Source organism: Dreissena polymorpha, chromosome 1 (assembly GCF_020536995.1).
Source record: "Dreissena polymorpha isolate Duluth1 chromosome 1, UMN_Dpol_1.0, whole genome shotgun sequence".
Lineage (NCBI taxonomy): Eukaryota > Metazoa > Mollusca > Bivalvia > Myida > Dreissenidae > Dreissena > Dreissena polymorpha.
In genome coordinates, this window is record NC_068355.1 from 164,407,323 (window position 1) to 164,416,956 (window position 9,634).

A 9,634-nucleotide genomic window follows, 5' to 3' on the forward strand; every position below is an offset into this window, starting at 1 on the left:
CCCTAAAGCTGCAATGTCAGGTTTGCGACTTGATGGAGGGATGTTTTCACAGCCTCTGTCTGTGGTGGAGGTGCCATCTCCATTCGAAGCATACACTATCTTAACTTATCAGGCAAATTTATTTTCTCAAAAAAGTCATACGTCTTGATATATTGATACTTATGTAATCCAGAATTATAGTTACACCATTTATAGCTGGGTTAAATGATAGCTAAAAGTGATATTTAACTCTGCATTAAAGTGTATCCAATTAAAAAGACATAACGCTAAAATGTTAAACCATTTGGCAGATTTTATATATTATATATATATATATATATATATATATATATTGTTTAGAAATACTGTATTATTCTTTTGCAACCAAAACTGCATATCAATCCGATTTTGAAACTCGTTTTAAAGAGACGTGTTTTTTCCTATCCCAATCTGGGACATTGTCTCATTTCGTGACCAGTATGGTAAATAAACAAACATGTGACCAAAATAATACAGGTATCAACGACCGGTTACCATAGCGTCACACACCGTGATGGTAACATCACATTCGGCGTCCTATGCTACGGATATGACAACCATACGGTGACAGGCGACGGGTCTTCGGCGTACGGATTTCCGGCTGGATTACATTTAGGTTTGCCTTTTTTGATATCATTCCAAAATATTTTATAAAACTCAATGGTGATGCCATCAGATCCTGGACTTTTGTTATTTTGCATTTCTTTTAGTGCTAATCCACATTCATATTCATTTAGTAATCCGTCACACAATAGTTTTTCTTCTTGATTTAAAGCGAGATGTGTATTTTTAAAAAGGGTGTTATTTTCAACATTTTTTCGTTTATAGAGGGTTTCGAAAAATAAACGTTGTTCTTCTAGTATTTGAGTTCTGTTTGTTATATCTTTGCCATTTTCTACTAATTTGTGTACAGTTTTTTGTTCACTTCTACGTTTTTCAATGTTTGCGAAGTATTTTGTATTTTTTTCATTGTGTTCAACATGCTGTGCACGCGCTCACGAGATGTGTATGATAGATTCCATCTAATATTTGTTTTTTTAATGTTATTTCATTTTCAATTTCGGTGGTATCATTTGTGTTTGTTTGATGCAATTGTTTTTCAAGTGTTTCAATGGTTTTGATGGTTTCAGTTTCAAGTTTGTGTGTTTCTTTTTGTTTAAATGATGTGTATCTAATTGTTGCGTTACGTATATTTCCTTTAATTACTTCCCATAATGTGTTTGGGTTCGCATCTTTATTATTTTGAACTGTATTTAATATTTCTTGTTTTATTTGTGCTTGATATTGTGTATCTAATAAGATGCTGTTATTAATTTTAAAGTATCCTGGGCCTCTTTCAGATTGTATTTTGTGTAGTTTTAAGTTCAACTAGAGAGTGGTAAGTCATAAATCCTGGTTTTATGTTACATGTGTCATTTATGTTGCAAAGTGACTCGGATATTAAAAAAAAGTCTAATCTACAGAATATTGTTGGTTTTGTGTTTGAGTGCCAGGTATGCTTGCTCTCGTTTGGATATACTGTACGCCAGATGTCTATCATATTGTAGTTTTCAATTATTTTATTTTCTATTTTTAGGATGAGTATAAAGGTTTCCATTCTTTTTATCTAATACTGGGTTAAGAACCGTATTGAAATCGCCACCGACTGTAATGTTTTTATCTTGGTTATTAATTATAAAGGATTGCAATGTTTCGTAAAATGTGGAATCATCTATGTTAGGGCCGTGAACGTTGATTAATGTTAATTGTGTTTCGTGTATTTTGATAGCTATACTCGCTTGTCTGCCAATTATTATTTCGTTAAAATTATCGACTGTGATCTCAATATTATTTTTATCAGAAAGGCAACGCCTTGTTTATTAGTATGTTGACCACTAAGTTAGATGTCTCCGTCCCATTCATCTTTTAAGGTTTGTGTTAAAGTATATGTCAAGGGACTTTCTTGTAGTAGGATTAAACTATATTTTTTTTCGTCTAACCATTTGCAGATTTTTATGCGTTTGTCTTTATTGTTTAGCCCTTTTACAATATTTAAAGTACATCATTTAAAGAGGTGGAGGGTGAATGATAATTTGTGTATGCTTGTCCAGTTGGTTCCTATTTTAAAAAATGTCCAGTTGGTTTCTATGATAAGACATAAGAAATCCATACATACAAACGAAAAAATAAAACACAAATTATGGATACAAACAGCTGAAATAGGTCGATAGTTGCTAACTACTTTTGGGTCGCCATTGTTGAAAACAGCACTAACGTTAGCTTCTTTCCAACAACTCGGCATGATACATGTTTTAAGTGAAACGTTAAAGAACTGACAAAGAGGAGTGACAGTTGATTTTGGCATTCTTTTAAAATTCGATTATTTATTCCATCAGGCCCCGGTGCTTTGTCCACGGGAAGTGACTTAAGAATGTCAAGAACATCGGTAGGTGTAATGCATAGAGACTGCAACGAGTTAGCTATCGGTAAATTAGTGAGTTCCGGCATATCTTCATTAGCGATTTCAATTTTGGACTGATTTTGGAAAAAAATGTTTAAGATATTTGCCTTTTCAAAACAATCGGTTGTGGTAGTATTGTCAATGGGATTTAGGAGTGCTGTATTTAGGTTATTGCTAGGCTTATTAATAAATGACTTAAGTATTCTCCACCAGTCCTAAGATGAATGGTTGTTTTGTTTGAGTTTATTGCTTAAGCTTTCGTAATGCTGATCTTTCGATTGCCTTATTAATAAGATTGTCTTATTTCTAATTTTACGAAATTTCGACATATAATAATTTGAGTTTTTAGATTTCGCGAGATGATAGGCACGTTTGCGTTTTCTTATTATTCGACGAATGTGCGTAATAAGCAATGGTGGGTCACGCGGTGTATTTTTTATAGACTTGTTTGGGATACAATATTTAGCGTTAGAAACAACAGTATCGGTGATATTAATGCAATAAGTGTTAACATCATCATTTGCAATAGAATCCCAATCAAATGTAGAGAACCTTTCGCGAAGCAGGTCATACTTTCCATCTGCATATTTCCATATGTGACGCTCATATACTGTTGAATTTGGCTTATTATATTTAAATAGACCATATATGGGATAATGATAACGGTTTTGTTGGTCAAGGAAAGGATCACCTTATAAAGCCAAGCTATCAAGATTACTTATTAACAATGGGTCAAGAATAGATGAAGGACCTTCCGTAAAGTGCGTAGGTTCGTCAATAACTTGAGCAAGACCATATTCAGTACACCAAGAATCAACTTTTTCGGGCTTGTGAGGGTTGATTGATGTTAAGGTTAAAGTCTCCGGTTATTATAATATCGGATATACCAGTTTCGATTGCCAAACCGATGGAGTCGTCAATTAACGTAGTGTATGCTGCATCCGCGTTTGGTGGTCTATGAAATAACCCAAAAAGAACATTCGTTTTACTTTTAAAGTGTAGTTCAATCCAAATAGTTTCTAATGCAGTAAGTTCAAGATCCAGTCTACGTTCGTAGTGTTTAAAATCTTTAACATATAGCATTACCCCACCGTGGCTGTCCTGTGTTCGATCTTTACGTTCCTGTGTTTGGTATGAGGGGATAAGAAGTTCGTCAGTTACGATTGAATTATTATGCCAAGTCTCGGAAAAAGATAATAAATCAAAACACGAGAGCTCTGCTGTGAGGATGTCCATCTTGTGCCGTATACTTTGTACATTATGCTGAATTAAAGAAAAGTTGTTTTGCAATAATAATATATCAGTAAAATTATTGGACTCCATGGCAGAGGATTAAGAAGAAAAAGTTGATAACGGGCCTGGGTTTAATTCGATGTCTCCAGAAAGCAACATTAATAATGTCAGCCATGTGACTAGCATGACTGTAAGAAATATATAAAAATATTCTTTTTAAGAAATAAGAATTGTCAATCAAGCGGTTTCCAACTATCATGCGCTTGTATGGTCGTTTAATGGACCGGGACAGTTGGGATTGACTTCTGATTATGTTTAGTGTCGATATAAGAGCAATTTCATTGTTGTAAAGGGAGAGCAGAAAAAACAGATTAAGGAATATGAAAAACAATCCGATCGCTTTGTATCTTGGTAGGATGTTATGGGTATCCATCGTTAAACAATTGAAACATTAGGTACTGTACGTTATATTGTCGAGCTATAATAGACCAGAAGACTGCAACGAATCCTTCATCCTGTACATAGTCAAAGAAAAAGAAAATGAAAATAAAAAAAGAAATAGGGAACAATATTAAAATGTATGAATTCATTTTATGAGTAAAGGTCACTTTAATAATTTTTGAGTGTTTTTAAGTACATTTTAAACAATTGGTTATTTTGGTGATTGCGATATCTTACTTATAGTAAAGAACAACAGTTTTCCATAAGAGTTTTTGAAAATTGAATTTATAGAATATAGTGAAAATAAGTTGTTTTTCTGTGTGTCTGTTTTGGATGCATCACAAAAGATGTTTGATTTTGTGTAAATGCTTCTTTTGAATAAAACATATACAGTTCGTGTTCTTTATTTCTTACAATTAAAACAAATGACCATGGTAAAGTATCATTTATTGAACTATATGAGTAATAAAACATTATGACGTATAACCCCTGTTTTTTTACGAATGGGGGCATGATTGATCACTAAAACTCTATTGTGTAATACAATTAACGGAAGAATAATCGTGTATGTGTGTAACTTCACGTGACGCGTTACAGATGCCGATTGTACGTTTGACGCGAACACTGTGTGTACCTGGACAAATATTCACTCAGGGGACAATTTCGATTGGGTGGTTTATCATTCGACAACGCCCTCTGACGATACTGGACCAACCAACCAAAGATCACACTTTTGGAACCTCTCGAGGTATACATCTTGTAAAGAGTGGTGTTCGAATTTTGCAAATATGTAATAATTGAAACGATTGCAATAAGCATGTTTAAATAATTATGTATGTGTTTTATATCAAGAGCTGGTGTGTTTGATTACTAAAATGAAAGATGTTCACAAAGTAAAGAATTATTTAATTGCAGCAATACAATTCGTTTTCAGTTTTATCGGGTTTTTGGCGAGTTTATAGCCAGTTAAATGTGTTTCAGCGAATTTGTCAACGATAAGATGAAAACAGAATTTACTGCCAACCGCAAGATTACAACAGCAAAAAGTCACAGTTTATCGTTTCTTATGTGAAAGAACCAAATTAGAAATGAGGCCTGTGATAACAGATCCCGCCCAGCAAATGTACTTAATACTCATATATTTATTTGACAATAACGTAAAACATTTTATCGATTCAACAATCTATAACGCAATTATGTTTTATCAGCATTTGTGTTACTTTGTTTAACTGCGTCTAGTAAACGTAAACCAGTATTGCTTTGGACGAAATACATTCTTAATGTGAACTGCCTTCATGGATAACTGTGCTTAACGCATGTGCGTAAAGTGTCATCCCGGATTAGCCTGTGCAAACACTGTAACAAAAACTTATGTTTTTATTTTAGTCGGTTGTGTTTCGACCAACAGAGCATAAGAGTTTTAACATCAACATTCAACCTCAGCGGAGAAACAAAACCGTGGAGGCTATCCCACATATGGTAGACTCGGGTACAGAAACCATTAGATTTGATTCCGAGTCTGAGGTCCAGCAGGAAGATTTTGACACTGAGGTGGAAAGCGATAATGAGGACTTTGACTGTGAAGAAGTGGATCCTGATTGGAAGCCTAATCATGGCTCTGAGGAGGATTTGATGTCAGATGATGAGGAAGAAGAGGAGGTTTGGTATGTATTAAAAAAACACTTTCTTGTAGTATTGTTATGGTGTTATTGATACAAACAGTTGATATTCATGACTGCTTTGTACTCGGTCTACTTTATACAGAATATTTGCTACCTTCTTCTGTACATATGCCTGTGTTTTGTGCATAGCTAACATACTCTATTGGAAACATTTTAATATATAACATCTTTCATCAAAGTTAAACTGAAATTATGTTGAAACATGTCAACTAACTACAATTAATAGCTGTATTAAAATGATAAATGATTTAAATCTATTTTTTGAATAAAGACCTGAAAACTTAGTTTCTAAGCATTACTTAAAAAATTATGTCAATGTATAATGTTTTGAAGAGTGCATTGGCATTTCAAATTATATGTTATTTGATTTGAAAACTTGTATACATGTGCCTATTTTAAATTGTCTGTGAATTTCCCATACTCATGTTTGTAAGAAATGCATGCATGTTTAACTTGTTTTCGTAATAATTGGTCGGTTACTTTACATGTATATCGCAAAGTAAATGTTGTTCATCGTAATCTCTTTTCAGGACCAAAAATCCAGAACCTTCTGACAGACCATACCTTGTGTACGAGAGCTGTCTTCTGCCATTACTTCTAGTGTGCACTGTTTGCAGAAGAAGCAAGTGCACTATTACTCGCAAGTCGGTGTGTGGCGGCCAGCTCAAGATTAATACTTTGTGTGCAACCGGCCATACTAGGGACTGGGAAAGTGCGCCGACTGTCAGCGGCACACCAATGATAAACTTGCTTGCTGCTGGGTCTATTTTTAGTGGTGTTTCGATAAGACAATTTTTGAACTGCTTATACTTTCTTAAAGTTCCCTTTACTTCATATAGAACGTTGACACGAATTCATTCCTATATTCTACCAGCAGTTGATAATGTCTGGAAAAGAACTCAGCAAAAAATCTTCAAGATGTGTGAGGGACGTTCGCTGAGGCTAGGAGGTGATGCCCGCTGTTGTTCCCCAGTTCATACAGCCAAGTATGGATCGTACACATTGATGGGCATTGAGACTGGACACGTTCTTGATGTACAGCTTGTTCAGGTAAATTGCTAATTTTAAGAGAATAGACATGCCATGAAATAAATATTGTTGACCAATAATTGAAACTACCTGTAATAGATCAACAAAATACAATGTTTTACTTTATTGCAACCCTGCCATTAAAATCTCAAATCAACATAGTACTTTTAACAGCAGAACTCGATGTACAAAGGAATGTTGGCATAAATATAAGAGTTATACTGGTTATGATTTGTAGTGATTATGCAATAAGATACAGTAAACCATTATTTTTTGTCACCTGATGATTTTATGGGCATAATTGCGATTATTTAAATCTCTGTGTGATATTTATATTCAAAACTATTAATTAATGAACAATGTATAACATTCATATTCTTGTGAATGTTTGTTCCATATAGTAATATATCATGTACGATTGTTAAATTTCAGAGTTATGAAGTGAAGAACAGTAAAGCCATGGAGCTGGAGGGCCTCAAGAGGGCACTCTCAAACCTGTTTGCAAACGGGCTACAGATTCTAGACCTGGTTACTGACCGGCATGTCTAAGTTAGAAAGTTCATGAGAGAAGAGATGGGCCAGATTCGCCATTGGTTTGATGCCTGGCACATGGCTAAAGGTACTTTCTAATTTATGTATTTTTTATGTTTGTTGCAAATAATCCTATTTATTTAAAGATAATCTATTATTTATACAGTTCTTTCTGGTACACCAGCTTACCCAGAAAAAGTGTTAAAATGGTAAATGACCACCATGGAATGACTGAACTACTGGTGAAAATGAAAAAAAAAACATCCATACTATATTAACAAACAAAAACATCAGTATTATCAATATAAAGAAGTGAAACTCCAGCTGCTACGCGTGTTAAAACATTTTGCCTGATAATTTGTATAACCAATTCATTTTGGTTTAAGGGATAAAAAATAAGCTGATTGTCCTTGGAAAGAAAAAAAACTTGTGAAATAGTTGGACAGTGGGCCCAGTCGATTGCGAATTACATGTATTTCTGTGCTGCTTCAAGTGCTGGCAATGGTGACATGGTTGTCCATAAATGGCTGTCAATCGGAAACCATGTTTGCGACACACACGAAGGTCACGGGGACTTGTTTCCAAAGTGCCTCCATGGTCCAATATAGAGGATCTGGATAAAGAAAGTTATGGTGAAATATTTTGTGCTAAATATATGTAGTCTCTTCCAGTGCCAGTCACTAAATCTCATTGAATAATGAAATGTTTATTCGTATATGTGTGCAATTTTTCATTGTCAAATATTTGGGTTATATTAAATTTTGAAACTTAAGCCAATAATTGTTAAACTTTTTGTATCTAATGTCTGTTTTAAAATATTGATTAACACATTGCTTAAGGAATTAATGAGTTATTCCTCTTAATTTATCTACAAAGGCCTCAAAAGTATTCTTTGAACTTGTGTCAAACATTTTTTAATGATCTTACCAAATTTTACATTTGAAAAATTATGTTGGGCTTCTAGAGTGGGACATACGTGTTCAGAAAAAGGACTGTTGTTTTATTTATATATATAATTCATAATTATTTCATTTAAATTTATTGGATTCTATATGTTCTATTACATTTGTTGCCATAAAAGTTAGGCTATTATTTGTCTTTAGACTCAAAGGCGCATAAGGAATTACTGCTGGTCATCGGAAACAAGCGCCTTCTCTCTGACATTCAAAAGCTGTCACCATCTGAACAGACTTCTATGCTTGAGGCACAACACAAGATGGTCTGCAAATTTGCTCCAAAATTTGTCAGCTTTTCATATCCAGCTATGAAACAGAGGTATGAATTGTGATATTTTATATTATATCCACAGAAAAGCCAGCGCAAAATTGCTGTTTTTGTCATTAGTGGTTCAGTATGCATCATTTCACAAAACACTCAAACTTTAAATAGAATTAAACAAATGAACATGGATTTATCTTTGTCTACGGATCAATACACATTATGTGGTGGTATGATTTAAACCATGAGATGTTTATAACACTGTGTATGTATGACCAATGTGTTGTTCATTGACCCATTTTAAACTTTAAAGCTAAAATTAGTTTAATTCCTACATGATTGATAAATATTTGAGAAATTTAAATGAAAACTAACGTTGATTAGTCTGTGGTCAGGCATTTGACTTTTCTGCATTGGTTGCGGAAAGTCTTACAACAAAAAATATGCTCTTTGTTTTTAGTAAAATTAACATTCTAGTTGAATAATAAACACTGTCTGTGGCAGTGCTTTACCATAAAAAGTCTGATGGACATAGTATGTCCATAATGCACTTGCATAAGTTGTGAAAACATTTTTGAGTTTGTTCTTGTTACATAAAAAAGTTGACTTGATTTGTGATTTAAAGTATTTTTTTAATTCAGATTGCATCTGGCAGCCCTGCATTCAGTTTCCAATGCGCACAGAAAACTTGCGGAGACGAAAAACGGGGAAAAGCGCTGAAGAATTTCGTATCCAAAGTATAAGGCGGGCAACCATGTCGTGAAACCTGTTAAAGAAGCCTGCAATTATGGTAATGGCCCTTCTAAGCACAATAGAAAATTTGCATTCTAATATACATATAATGACAAAACCATGTAATTGCAAATGGCCAGCTTGACTGTTATTCAAATATTGTTTTTTATAATGTATGTGTATTTTTTGTATTGTTCAATGTACATATTTGTAACAATGCATATGATTGGTTTTCAATGAGTACAATATCAATCGTTGATAAATATTTCAGATAATGTCACCGAGCTCATGGCTGAAATGCTGCAATTAA